At 36.8% G+C, this 14,064-nt stretch overlaps 1 protein-coding gene across 1 annotated transcript in view; it reads left to right on the top strand.

The window, feature by feature from the left end:
* LOC116235296 (F-box and leucine-rich repeat protein 13) overlaps window positions 1–14,064 on the top strand; it is a 44,089-nt gene that overhangs the window by 13,653 nt on the left and 16,372 nt on the right. The gene's annotated exons all lie outside the window — the stretch shown is intronic.

The following is a 14,064-nucleotide window of genomic DNA, read 5'->3' as shown; positions in this document are numbered from 1 at the left end:
TGTAAGTGCAGGTAAAATGTTTTCTTCCGTAGCTTGTGTAGAAGCTTTTATTTGTCCTATCAAGTCTCTCTGCTAATTTAACACTGAGAAAACGTTTAAGTGGTATTTCAGTAAAACACAATGTGTTTTTCTTTTATATATTGTGGACTATGGCCTATAGTAAACTCAGAATTTGTTTTTTGTCCAACAAAGCTTAAAACTCAAAAACAGATACTTAATTTTCATCATGTGCCTAAGGCCACTGAAGTCACAGGAAACTTGAATCTGTAAGCCTTTGCTAAATCGTGTACATAGTTCTACTGCTGTCATGTACACACAACACAAGGAGACTTTAGTCACGAAAAAACAACATACTTTAAGTCTTACTGATGTCATCTGTATGATTTCTACAATTGGTGCATATGGTTTTCATGAACATGAGATTGGTTTATTTTGGCTAAGTCCATCAATGGAGTCCATCTGTGCTATTTTTTACTACTGGCTCATTCAGTAACCAGTGAATTTCTGCTGTCAGATGATTCAGCCATGGGTCCCATCCAGCAGCAGTGATATCTCTCCTAAAGAACTTGGGAATCATAATACTCATACCTCTGATTTCTCAGACACTGATACATGGTAAGGCTCTCAAGTCTGAGCTCCTATTCCAAAACAAAACACTCAGAGGGAAGTGTTTCCTCCCATAGAAGTGTAAACTCCAATAACACAGAGGGAGAGATTAATTTTTGGTATGAGAATTAGAATGTACAAAATTTGATCTACAGGGCCACATTCTAAGTTTCCGTTTCCTAGTAAGATAATATATGCCAAAATGATTATATATACTACCACAATATATAAAAGATAGTATTATATAAGACATTATTATTGCATGTGTCCATACCTATCAGACTTTTCATAACTGTGAATAAGTAACTGATCAAATTTTCAGAAAGTCTGAGGTCTGCAATAGCATTTTTTCTTCATTAAAAAAACTCTGCGGTAATGTAATCTTTCTGTTAGTTCCATAATGAACAATATCAACAGTAGCCCTCCTTGTTTTCCAGTTTGGGAGAGGGTTGTTTCTTTCTTTTTAATCCTCAAGCCCTGTTTTTTCAACATCCAAATCATGAGCTCAAAGTGTGTTATTCTTGTACCTCTTCTGTTTTGACTTAGAGGCACTTATCTCAAAGCAAAATTGATAGCACTTACTTATGGCTTAAAGTTATTTACAGCTATATTGGACAGTGTATGTAAATCTCTGCCACAAAATGTGGGATTCAGCTTGTAAGCTGGGACCTCAAAAGACAAAATTCTATCACTAAGCTGAGAACTAGTCAGCTGAGCAAGTACAACTGTTGGTGTGACCTGCAAATAAGCAGTGTGGTGTAGCTGTTTTAGTCTGCCAGCTGAATCTCGCTTGAGAAGTAAAATTATTTTTATTAATAGCTCAAACAGGAAAGAATAGCTATTTATCATACACTGCCTGTAGTTCTTCAGAGAGGGTAGTATTGATGGTGCATTCTTTTTCTTAGTTTGCTGAGATTCTCGGTACTTGAGGACAGGGTGGAGGAGTGGTGAAGACTCAGCCATGTGTGGGTGCTGCTGCTGCAGAGAATCAGATCTCACATACATAATATCTATGCACACAAGAGCCAGAATTCACAAAGAAAAAAAATTCTAAGAGTGACAACTATTTTGTGGTATGCAGCCCTTCTTCTTGATTAATGCTACAGAGCAGCTGTAAAAATACAAAAAAATAAGATTTATCTTCTGTTTACATATATAATTAATTTTATAGCCATTATAAATCAAAAATACTGTCAAGTGTTACCTCAGTGGCTTAGCAGAAAATGTTAATGTTTTCCACTTCTCACGCAATTCCAACTCTGAGGTCTGGATCTTAAAAGCAAGGTAGTTTGCCAGCCTAGACATTGGTCCCAACATAGCAAATGATTTTATGTGCATTTGTGAGGAGAATCGAGTAGAAGCTGAGAAAAATACTGATTTTTAATAGGAAATAACAAGGTATAAGAAAAAAAGTTGAATAATTTTTAACCCATATTTCTGTGATCTATATATAAAGGTGTAACTGTAGGAAGAAGAATTATTTTTGTAATTATTTAAATAGTGTTTGCATATCTAAAATCTAAAAGCGATATTTATTAAATTGTATTTCATAAAATCATAGAATCATAGAATCACTTGATCTGGGAGGGACCCTTAAAGGTCATCTAGTCCAACTCCGCTGTAATAAACAGAAACATAGAGCAAATTTTATTCTATCCATTGAATGAATTAAGATCCAGCCTCTAAATTTAAAACATATCCATACAGTGATGGTTTAGTATTGCTTAACCATGATCAATCAAGTTTTCAATATTCAAATTCCTCATAATGTCAGGTTTGCTGAGGATCATGGACCTGCAACTGTAGTTGAGAGGAAACTGTTTCACCCCTTTTTCTCATTCACTCATTCTTGTCTCAACACCGTTCCCCCCTTCGTGTTCATTACGGTCATTTATGTGACTTTGTAATGAACTGCATAGAACAAGTCTGTTCAAAAAACCAGCCATTTTCTACTTCCACTGAATCGGTTGGTTCAGTTCCTTAATCCAGCTGCACAAGCACTTACTTGGTACAGGGGAAGAGATGGGGAATGAGTGGTGGGGAAATGGGTGAAGGGGTGAATCTGCATCTTATGATAGCAGCTGCAGATTTTGCTGATGGAAAAGTGTCGAACTACTGCATGTCTAACCTAAGCTTATTGGGATCCATCACTGAGACATTTCTTAGTGATGAGGCATGCTGAGCTGTAGTGGGCTGTGCTGTGATGTGTGGGAGCACAGCTGTAATACATCTTTCTCAGTGCTACCCCAAGTGAAACTGGGATGCAGGGTAAGGGAGCCAATTCTCTGAGATTGTTTTGGTGTAGGGTGGGTTAAGGACTGGAATGAACAAATACAGCGATATGGAGGCATTCCAACTAGGTGTGCCTAGATGTGACTTGGAAGTGTGAGGCATTGGGTTGCACCTCTTGCAGGTTGTCTTGAAGCACATATGGAAGGACAGGTGGAGACAGCTGTGCTGGAAGTATTTTTGCAAGTATTTTTTTTGTGTGTGATATCAAATAAATGGTACAAGCTATTACATAAGTGCTCTTGAAGATGCCTGTGCCAAAAAATAATGGCTTTATTTATGTGTAAATTGCAGAGGGAACAAAAATTATTACAGAAGAGCTGGGAGCTGTCCGTATACATTGAGAACCGTTGCTATGGAGAAAGAACACCAAATCCTAATTTAGATGCTTCCATTTTGTATTAAAAAAAGAAAAAAGAAAATACTTTCTTGTTCCAGAGAGAAGTGCAAACCTGTATTTCTGTCACCTTTCTTCAGCTGTGTTTTATTCAGTGCAGTAAATACAGAAAGAACTCTTCTGTTTACTAGCAACAGTTTCCGCTTGCTAAATATCTGTGACCATTTGCTGCAGAAAGGCAGAGAACTCTTTCTTTTCCTGCCTCCATAGCTCCTCCTGTTCTCTTTTTGGTAGATCTATTTACTAGATACAATCTTATTTAATGAGAGGTTTTTATTGGGTACCAGTTTGGATGTCTTCCTTAAAAGCAGTAAGCTCCAGCAGGGGAGGAAAACAGCCAAGGTGGGACATAGTTGTTGAATTTTGACGTAAGAGCTCAGCAATTTCCATTCATATTAAGATTGTCAGATCCTTCATATTCAATAATATTTTTATTCCTTGTTCCTCTTTGGAACATATTCCATAGAATTTGTGTTTCAGCATTCACAGACTGTGGAAAATATAGCATTTTCTTGATGTTTTGAAACTTATGAGGAGACATTACTATATCTAATAATGCAGATGTATTTGTCTGTGGATCATCTGAAAACCACAATTGTTTTAGTAATAATCTTTATTAGTATGCTGTTATTTAGTGCAATTTTCTGTTCTGCTTCCATGAAAAAAAAAGTCTTGTCAGCTTACATTTGATACTGGGATAAAGTCTGTTTTCAAAGCCATCTGGGAATCATTTACTTTCTAAATGTCATCATTTTATGATACATTTTCCTAAGAACATCACTGCTACAACAGTACCCTAATGCTGAATTACTGACAGAAAATTATTGCACTGCTTTAGAGCTGTAATAGTGGTTTTGACTTTACATGAAATAGATGCTTCAGTGGGCCATTTCAGAACTGAAAATTCATAAGGTTGAAAAATGTCAAATCAAAAGTTTGCTTCTGTTGTTAGGCAATAAAACTAAGCCCTAATAATAAATAATAATAAACAATTCATTTTCTCAAATACTTCTGTGAGCTGTATCAAAATTCCTTAGAATTTTAAGCTATGCTGAATTTTGAAGTTAGGGAAATAATCCACATGAAACAGAAGTCTGTGATGGGTCCAGCTGTAATTGTCATGGGATTCAAGTCTTTGAAGGTATGAGGTGTACAGAAGGAATTTAATGTTCTAAAGGGGCTGCACATTTCTGTATCTTTTTTTTTTTTTTTTTTTTTTTTTTTTTTTTTTTTTTTTAGAACAAACTGCCTACCTGCATTCTGAATCACATCAATATCTTTAGAATTAGTATGGCTGTATCAATCAAAGGTTTGTACTTCAATTCCTCCATGCAGAAAAAATGACACCCACTGACATTCACTGACACTCTGAATGTATGTGGAGATCAAACAGTGGAGGTGAGCACAGTGAGGTGCTGAGTGGTGCATTTCAGCAGTGGTGACAGTGATAGTGGGTCACCTCCACTGGTGCAAATGTTCACAAGTACAGCATGCATGCTGCTGATCATTGCTGTTGAACTTGCATAGCTAATAGTGGTGACTGCTGAAAAAGTGTTTTGATGGTGAGAATTTTTTCTATTAAATAGTGTTATTGTGCTCTTTGTATCTGTTGTGGTTTCCATGGAAATAAATAGGAGGCATTACTTTCAGAGAGACCTGGATTATTGTGCAGTTATGAAAGTAATTATTTACATTACAGGCATAAAGCTTTCCTTAAATAGAAATTAGTTTAGGAAAAATAGTGTGCATTTTTTCTCATTATACTTCTTTCGGGTAGTTTTTTTTTTTTCATACTTTCAACTGAATATTTTAAACATTGAATTTCATTTCAGATATTTTACTGTATTTTGGCACATGGTGTACTACTTCAGTTCTGCAAATGATATGGGTTGTGGGAGTTTTTACTATGTAAATCATAGAATATCTTGGGTTGGAAGGGACCCCAAGGATCATCAAGCACCAACCCCCCTGTCGCATGCAGGGCCACCAACCTCCCCATTTAATGCTATACCAGGCTGCCCAGTACCCTTCCAACCCAGCCTTGAACACCTCCAGGGACGGGGCATCACAACCTCTCTGGGCAGCCTGTTCCAGCACCTCACCACCCCCTCTGACATCTATTCTAAACCCCACCTCCTGCTGTCTTATATAATATTCAGTATATGGTCTTACTCTGAGTCTTAAATGTATTTTGTATTTTCAGATTAGAATATAATACGTATTTTTTTCTGTTGCAATTAAATTTTACCATATTTTCTCTCATTTTGTTTATTGAGTTTCTTCTAAACTGAAATATTAGGTTATATTGGCAGAAATACAGTATGGAACTTGGCCTTAAAATGACAGGTGAAAAGCTATGGAAAAAGCTTGCCAAATGCTATTTACTTTCAGTCTCTTGTGGTTTGAGCTTGCTGCATCCAGTATTATCTATCTATCAGGGCAAGGTCTTTTTGGAATAATTAGGTGCCACAATCATTTAATGTTTAAGAATGGTGCTTGTGGTAACAATATTTTATATGCTAAACTATCAGTATAGCTTTTACAAGTGTTGTTTTAATGTAGATGAAATGAAATAGCTGACAGTTCATGGAAAACATCAGTTTAGAAACTCATACCCATCTTTCTCCATCACAGTTTTTGATTAAAGTGATCTTTTCTTATTCTTTGTTAAGGCTGTTCATAAGAGCAATTAGTGACATTCTGCCCACGTTTAAAGGGTGTTTAAGAGCTTAGGAATACTAAGAAGTATTTAATCTGAAATTAGCTCCTGGTTGTTTTTCTTCTTTTTAGAATAGATGTATGTGTAGCATTTACTGAAGCTGTGCTTCCTAATGAATAGCTTTCAATACCATGTTTGTCTGTTTTTCTGACCTAGATTTTCCGTTTTGTAAATATTGTTGATCTAGCAAGATGTGCTCAAGTTAGTCAAGCCTGGGTGCTACTAACTCAGAACAGTTCGTTATGGAGTGATGTAAGATGATAATTGTCAATATTTTATTGTAATTTTATTTACTTTTTAAAAAGAACATAAAAAGGAGGCAGGTTATTTTAAGAATGCTAAAGACCAGGGATATAAATTTGATCCCACAGTTTGACCTATTCTACTTGGCTTTACGAATAAAAATGTTGGAGCAACTGAACCAAAGTTGCTTGTGCAATGTCATTATGAAACCAGTGGAACTGAAAGGACAATTGGCTACTAATTCTTGGCAACAGTCCACTAAATTTAGGCTGTTAAGTGAAGTGTCTTAAGCTCCATCAGTCGTCTGAACAGCTGCTAACATTTCCTACTTTCTGCTTCAGGGCAGCTGCCTGTTGTCTGTGTAAGGTGTTGTATTTTTTTTAATTGAACTTCTGAAGTGTTTTATTTTTGTGTATATTTTGCAAAGTGCCTGCTCAAATTTGAAGCAGCAACACCTAAAAGACATTGCAAAGTCCAGCTTTTAGGTGCGTGTAGCCTTTATCTGGTCTAATCTTAAATTACTGCGATGACTTCATAATCTTAATGAAAAATATTAAAATTCCTGTTAATTTTAATGTAAGAAGAACAAAATCCTAATAAAGAACTGGAGAAAATTCTGAATTCCTGTCTTTCTGACCTTCTTCTAAGTATTATACACAAAAATAATGGTGATTAATTTATTGAAGTATTTGGGTAACAAGCATGTATTATTAAATACACAACAAGCAGATGCAGTGTAGCTGTAGCAGATTCTACAAAAAGGGAAGAAAAAGCTTTCCTTTCCTTTCCTTTCTTTTTTCTTTTTTTTTTTTTTTAATGAAAAAGAAGGCATGGAAAAGTCTCCTCCAAAAAAAGAGACATTTCTTCTTAAATTCTTTATGTAGTCTTTCCCACTATTGTTTGAAACACTTAATAGTAAATCAATTTTTAGCATTTTTAAAAAACTTCTTCAGCTTGAATGTATGCTTAAATGTATCAGAGTGCCAGAATCCAGCTACACTGAGATAACAGAATTGCAGAATCTCAGGTTATCTAAGGATGGCAGGGACCTCTGAGTCCATCTGGCCCAACCCCTGCCCAAGAAGGGACACCCAGAGCAGAGTGCCCAGGGCCACATCCAGCAGAGATGTTTTCAAGCTATGTGGCCCCCAGCGTGTCCTGGTGCCTGGGGTTGTTCCTCTCCACGTGCAGGACTTTGCACTTCTCCTTGCTGAACTTCGTGAGATTCTTGCCAGCCTCTTTCTCCAGCCTCTCAAGGCCCCTCTGGATGGCAGCACAATTCTCTGTTGAATGCTTGGGGAGGAGTGGCTGGAAAGCTGCCTGATGGAAAGGGACCTTGGTGTACTGATGGACAGTTAGCTGAATATGAGCCAGCAGTGTGCCCAGGTGGCCTAGAAGGCAAATGGCATCCTGGCTTGTATCAGGAATGGTGTGGTGAGCAGGACTAGGGAAGTCATCCTGCCCCTGTACTTGGCACTGGTGAGGCCTCACCTTAAGTACTGTTTTCAGTTTTGGGCACCTCAGTACAGAAAGGACATTGAGGTGCTGGAGCAGTCCAAAGAAGAGCAACAAGGGCTTGGAGAATATGTCCTATGAGGAGCAACTGAAGGAACTGGGGGAAAGTTTAGTCTGGGGAAAAGGAGGCTGAGTGGAGAACTTATTGCTCTCTTTCAATACCTGAAAGGTGCTTACAGAGAGAGTGGGGTTGGTCTCTTCTCAATGGTGACAGGTGACAGGACGAGGGGAAATGCCTCAAGTTGCACCAGAGGAGGTTTAGGTTGGATATCAGGAAGAACTTCTTTACAGAAGGGATTGTTAAGCACTGGAACAGTGGTGGAGGTGGTTGAGTCACCATCCCTGGATGTGTTTAAAAACCACTTGGTTGTGGTGGTCAGGGACATGATTTAGTGGAGAGTTGTTAGAGTTAGGGTAGTATGGTTAGGTTGTGGTTGGACTTTATGATCTTTAAGGTCTTTTCCAACTGAGCAATTCTATGATTCTCTGTTTCTATGATTATTCCAAAGTTTGAATGATAGCTATGTAACAACTTAAAGTCAATTTCAGGAGATGAAGTTCACGGAAAGTTTTGATTCCTCAAATACATTCCTTGTTTTACCCCAAAGAAATAAGAACAATGCATAAAGATCCACACTATCCAATTATAATCCCTTGCCACTTTGTAAAAAAATACTTGCCCGCCAGTCATTCAAAATAAATCAGAAAACATGTATGGTGTCTGTTTAGGTAACGTATTTTCTGACAGAATACCGATGGAAAATAATGATTTTAGAAACAATATTTTTTTCTTCAGAACGAGATTAAATTAATAGACTTGTGAATCTATGTACACTGCATAGCACTGCCAACTTTTGAATACAAATATCTCAACCATCAATATTTTACAAACAGGTTAGGACTGTTTTTGTCCATCATAATTTTTTAATTCCTCCTACTCTGTTTACAGAGTAGCACAACTCTGGCTCTTTCTGCAGAATCTGTTACCACCGAAACTGTATGGTAAGAGAGTTCATCCTTGTGTCACTTAGAGATGATAACTGCTGGAAATCTTTTAGAGAGGTGGCTGTGGAATATTTAAATTCACTATACTTATGGCAGTTTAAGATCAAGTCAAATTTTGTCTACCCTAGATCTTCAAGTGTATTTTTCTAGACTAAAAGAAACTGAGAATCCCAGAGTTGGCCAAGATATTAATGTAGTGCTTGAGCCTTTGTACAGATAATAGGCACTTGATTCTGCTGCCCAAAGAGTTCCTCTGGATGTGGAAAAATATCTTATTCCTTCCTGATAACATATATCGGAATACATATGATAATATATATCAGAATACATATGACCATGTGATCAGAGGTTAATTCTCTTTGTGATAGCATTTTACAATAATTTCAGGCCAGTCATCTTTTTCCCAGAGCAGCTGATGGCTCCACTATACAGGTAAATGGGCAGGAAAATAAAAGCCTTTATGATCAGTGATAAAGGTTCAGTACTAGCTGTGAAAGTGTGCTTGGTTCATTAGGAGTTACCTGCATCCTAACCACTATTCAGCTATTTTATCATGAATAGTATTAAAACATCCTTATAGTGTTTCCATGGGAAAAGTCCTCTGTTGCAACTGGGCAAAACCCCAAGGGATATTTTTGATTCCCTTTTTATTCAGTGTTTCTCTAACAGTAGAGTATTACCAATGGACTCTTTCCTAGACTGCGCTTTAATTGAATGCGTATGCATTAAAAAAAAAAAAAAAAAAAAAAAAGGAAAGGAAAGGAAAATGTTTTTATTTTCCAAAAAAGCATAATTTGACATTTTGAGACTACATTTATTATTCCATCAGATAATAATTTAAATTGTTGATTTCGGTGTGTTTTCTTTTCCTTTAGAGAGCGATTGTGTAATTGTGGATGAGAACAATTTGCTCTCTCAAGTGGTGATGGAAAAGACAGTTGGCCAGGAATTAAAAAATATTTGATCATGGTTTTGGCTTTTAAATCAGAGGATAGAATAACATTCTCGATGATATCAGCGTGCAAGTGACTTAGTAAACTAATTGATTTAAATATTATAATGATCTTTGGCAGATAATAAAGCCAGAAAGCCAAAATGAATTATACACAGCCACACTGTTTCCTTTCTGGGCACTGGATTTTGAAATGTTACATCCTTTTATGATGTTGTTTTCCTTATGCATATTATGAGTACAAAACTAAACCACAGTAGGTTTATTGTGTGACATTTCCTACACTCCAACATTTGCTTTCCAGAGTGTTTTCTGGAAAACATGTCCATTAGTATCCTATAGTAATATATTCTTTTAAATTTTATGTATCATTTCTGAGTTCTCTCTGAGTTAAAAGCATTGTTTCATACTTTGCCCATATGAAGTTCTGGGAACTAATCCTTCAGTGCTTGTCATAAGAAAGACTGATCTTTTTTTTTTTCCATTTAAATTTTCACAAAGAGAATAACAGAACTTCTCTTATTCTATTGCTATTTTAGGACACAGTGCTTTTGTTAATTATGTGTGTGTTGATATAAATCTAGAATTTTATGGCATTAGAGTTGTTCACAAGTGCATGTATTGCCAAAAAGCAATGACATGAGTAAGGAGTGGCTGTAAAGTGAGAGATATTTCTCTCTGCTAAGAGAGGGATTATAAAAGTCTGGTAGACAGACATGATCAGATTTTTGCGTTGAATACATGATTGTGAGTCTATACATTAACTTTGAAAATTTGCAGGTTATATATTTCATAGAGTCATGGAATCATAGAATGATTTGGATTGGAAGGAACCTTTAAGATCACATAGTTCTAATAGTTCTAACCCCCTGCTGTAAGCTGGGACACTTCCCTCTAAACGAAGTTGCTCACAGCCCCATCCAGCCCAGCCTTGAACAATGTCTCACCACCCTCACAGTAAACAATTTCTACTGTCTAGTTTAAATCTGCTCTCTTCCAGTTTAAAGCCATTTCCCCTCGTCATGTCAATACATGCACTTTTAACTGAGTTGACTGAAAATGGAGTCACAAATAAACAAACAAAAAAAAAAATTGATGACTTTTTCAGCATTTTTGAAATCTATTCTCAAATTCCTTCATCAGAATGAAAAGCACAGCTACATATTCTTTGCTGTTCACAGGACTATGATTAGCCAATGTGTCAAAATGCATGAACTTATCTTTCATAAAATTGAGCAGGCACTACTCTGGGCCCTATGCCATGGCTTCAGCCCAGATGGGGTTTGTGGTGCATCAATATTTGGTTGGTGCTGAAGGGCAGTCCAGGCCACTTGGTGGGGCAGAGCTGCCATCATGATGGCTGGGACAAGGGGCAGCCACAGTGTAAGGCCTGCTGGCCATGGGCTGGATATGCCTGCAGTAAGGTGAGATTTGAAGATAAAAGCCTGTATTAAAAACAGTCTCCTTAAAGCTAAATCCAGATGTTGCCGTAGCATTAAACTTTATCTATGTGCTTTTCTATCACATGGTTTAAGTGATTCATATCTAGATAAAATGATTGAACTTAGAAACATCAGCGTGTTGGATGTGCCAGCTGGAAAATCAGTATGGTGGTTGCCATAATATACATGGATCATTATGTACTTACATCTTTAATAGGTTCAAAATAAAATATTATGTTTATTTTCATCTACTCATTGCTATTTATTATAAACAAATCATAGTAAGTCGTGTGATGGTCTGCAGGGCTTTTTGAAAACAGTGAAGCTGTTTCTTGTAACTTCAAAGATACCTAGTAATTCCTTTTAAGAACTAAAGGTATTTGTGTCAGTGTACTATTACCAATTAGAGTAATAACATAGTTATTCCATTAAAGATCATTAATATTGATCACACATCCTATTCAATGCCATTCTTTTGAAACTCTTGCGGGTGACTTAAAATTGCTGCACAATTATTTCTCTGTTTCCTTTTAGTGATTGAATATCATATTGAATTTCTCTTCCTTTGACATTTCTTCAGCTAACAAACTGCCTTGAACTGTCTTTTCAGTTATATGCTCCAGATGTTATGAACCTTTCCATTGGAGCATCCCCCAGCTACAGTTCTGACCTCATATTTCTGAATAAATCCAAGATTACACAGATTTTGGCAATGGATTTTTATTGTTAATGGTAAAATCACAATGTTAGCTGCTTTTTAGGTCTGTTTGCCTTGGTAATCTTGTTTTGTTTGTAAATTAACTGCAATTTTTAAACATTGTTTTTATTTAAAGCAACTTTGTTATGTATATATGCAAGAAATGGTAATTATTATTTAATGTCTACATATGAATGTTATGTGACTCCAGCCCAGACTGTCTTTGGCAAATGAATGTGTTGTTGAGCCAAAGAAAAATGAGTACATGAAATACGTGGATTATAGCTTAGCTGTTTGTGGTGTTACTCCACCCACTCAGGGATCTTAGAGGATCATTTCACCTCCATGTATGACTGGGAATTGTGTTTAAAAACTGCCATTCATGTTCACAGTGCAGGATCTGGGATTTCCTCAGAGGGATGAGAAGTGCTTTATTCCCATTAGTGGTCAGAGTATTGACATATGAATTCATTTTTCTTTCACCTTGTCATGGCCAAAAGTGATGCAAAATAATCCTTTTTGTGTTTAATGTGTGCTGTGCAGAGCAGGGCCATGCTGTGTCAGTGTAGTGTAGTTGTTCCATCTGGACAGCACTCCTAGTGTATACTGTGTTTCAAGAATACAAGCAGCACTATCGTGCAATTATTCCCTGGGTATGGACAGAAAAAGAAGGGGAATCAAGAGAGTTTACTGAAATAAACTTAAAAAGCATGCAAAGGAAGAGAAAGATCCTTGGGTTGCTTTTAGATATGAAAGTGATCCTGGGGCCTTTGTAAGTAAAGAGTAGGGAGATAAAGGAATTTCAAGATTAAATTGTGACTTGTGACTGTGTTGTTTCATGAAGAGTATACTTTCATTTACCGTAGATTCCAGAGAAGCTCAGAGGAATAAAAAATAAGCCTGTAATGCTGACTTGCTTATCAGCTGTTAATTGCTTGTATTTTTTTCAAATAGATTTTTGTTTCTTACTTTGGCCTTCTTCATCTCTACTTTCTTCACAGTTCCTATATATTTTTCCTGTTCATGCAGTTTTTTGTCCAAGAATTTGCTACTAGGCAATGTCCAGAGAACATACACATACTCTGCATGTGCTCTTGCTCTTCTCTAATATTCCCATTCCTCTATTCCACTCACTGTCTATTTTGACACTTCCTCAGTATGAGTGTCTGAAAATGCTGACATATGGAAAACTGCTTTTTTATTTCAGGCCCTCTCCCTCTCTCTCAGCTCTTCTTGTTTCCCCAGTGGGTTGTACTTAAAAGTGTACAAATTCTGGTTACTTGTTTGAAGCTCCAGAGGCTATCTATGGAAAATAATGGCTGTGATAGAAGTTCCACATGGACTTCAGTCCATCCTTTGATCCATTTAAGTACTTTAACTTCAGTTTGGTACAATTGCATGAGTTTTTCTTTGTTATCCTCCTGGAACTTGTGGAATGACACTGATTTCACAATTCCACACTGAAACTGTTATTTGTAAGATAGTTGTTGAACCATGATCCCTTCCTGTATGCATTGATATGTCCTTCACTGACACGCTGCATGTGCCTGAGGCACCACTAAACATCTTGTGCAGGCAGATACAGACAGCATGTTCAGCTGATCGCTCTCTTGAACCGAGGATCAGCAGATGCAAGATTTTCTGGTGCCAGTGTTTGAGAACTTGTTATTTCCAACTGTTACACCACTGTTTGTGGTCTTCAATCTTATTTCACTGCTTTTCCAACTGCAAACCTCCTGCTGACCAAAGATCAGAGAACTCTCACTCAGCTCTCCTCCTATACTCTTTCCCTGGATTGCCTTTCCCTCCTCTGACTTTGGCCTACCTTAAACATTTTTTTTTTCTTTTTTTTCTTTTTAGCACTGACTCTGTGCAGAAATTATCCTGACATGGTTTATAAACTCATTTTTTCCTACTCAGCTTTTCTCTCTTGGCTGTATTGCTGCTAACAGATGTTCTACTGTGGTTCCATTGTCTGTCCTTTTCAATCATTCCCAGTAGTTCAATTCTGTACTGAAAAAAATCCTCCAGAATTTGAGAGGAGGAGTTTGTTAGTTAATGCTGACCATGATAGATTTCTTTCTTTTGGCACTTTTAGAAGTTTCTAGAAAATGTCCTATTCAGTGCATATTATTGGCCAAATGGGAATTTCATCAGTGTTCTATCTTCCTAGGATTATTCTTTAAAAATTAGTATAAT

This window comes from Phasianus colchicus, chromosome 1, assembly GCF_987193195.1.
Source record: "Phasianus colchicus chromosome 1, bPhaCol1.hap1.1, whole genome shotgun sequence".
Classification (NCBI taxonomy): Eukaryota; Metazoa; Chordata; class Aves; order Galliformes; family Phasianidae; genus Phasianus; species Phasianus colchicus.
Note: the sequence above shows the minus strand (reverse complement) of the source record. Positions and strands in the feature narration are given on the sequence as shown.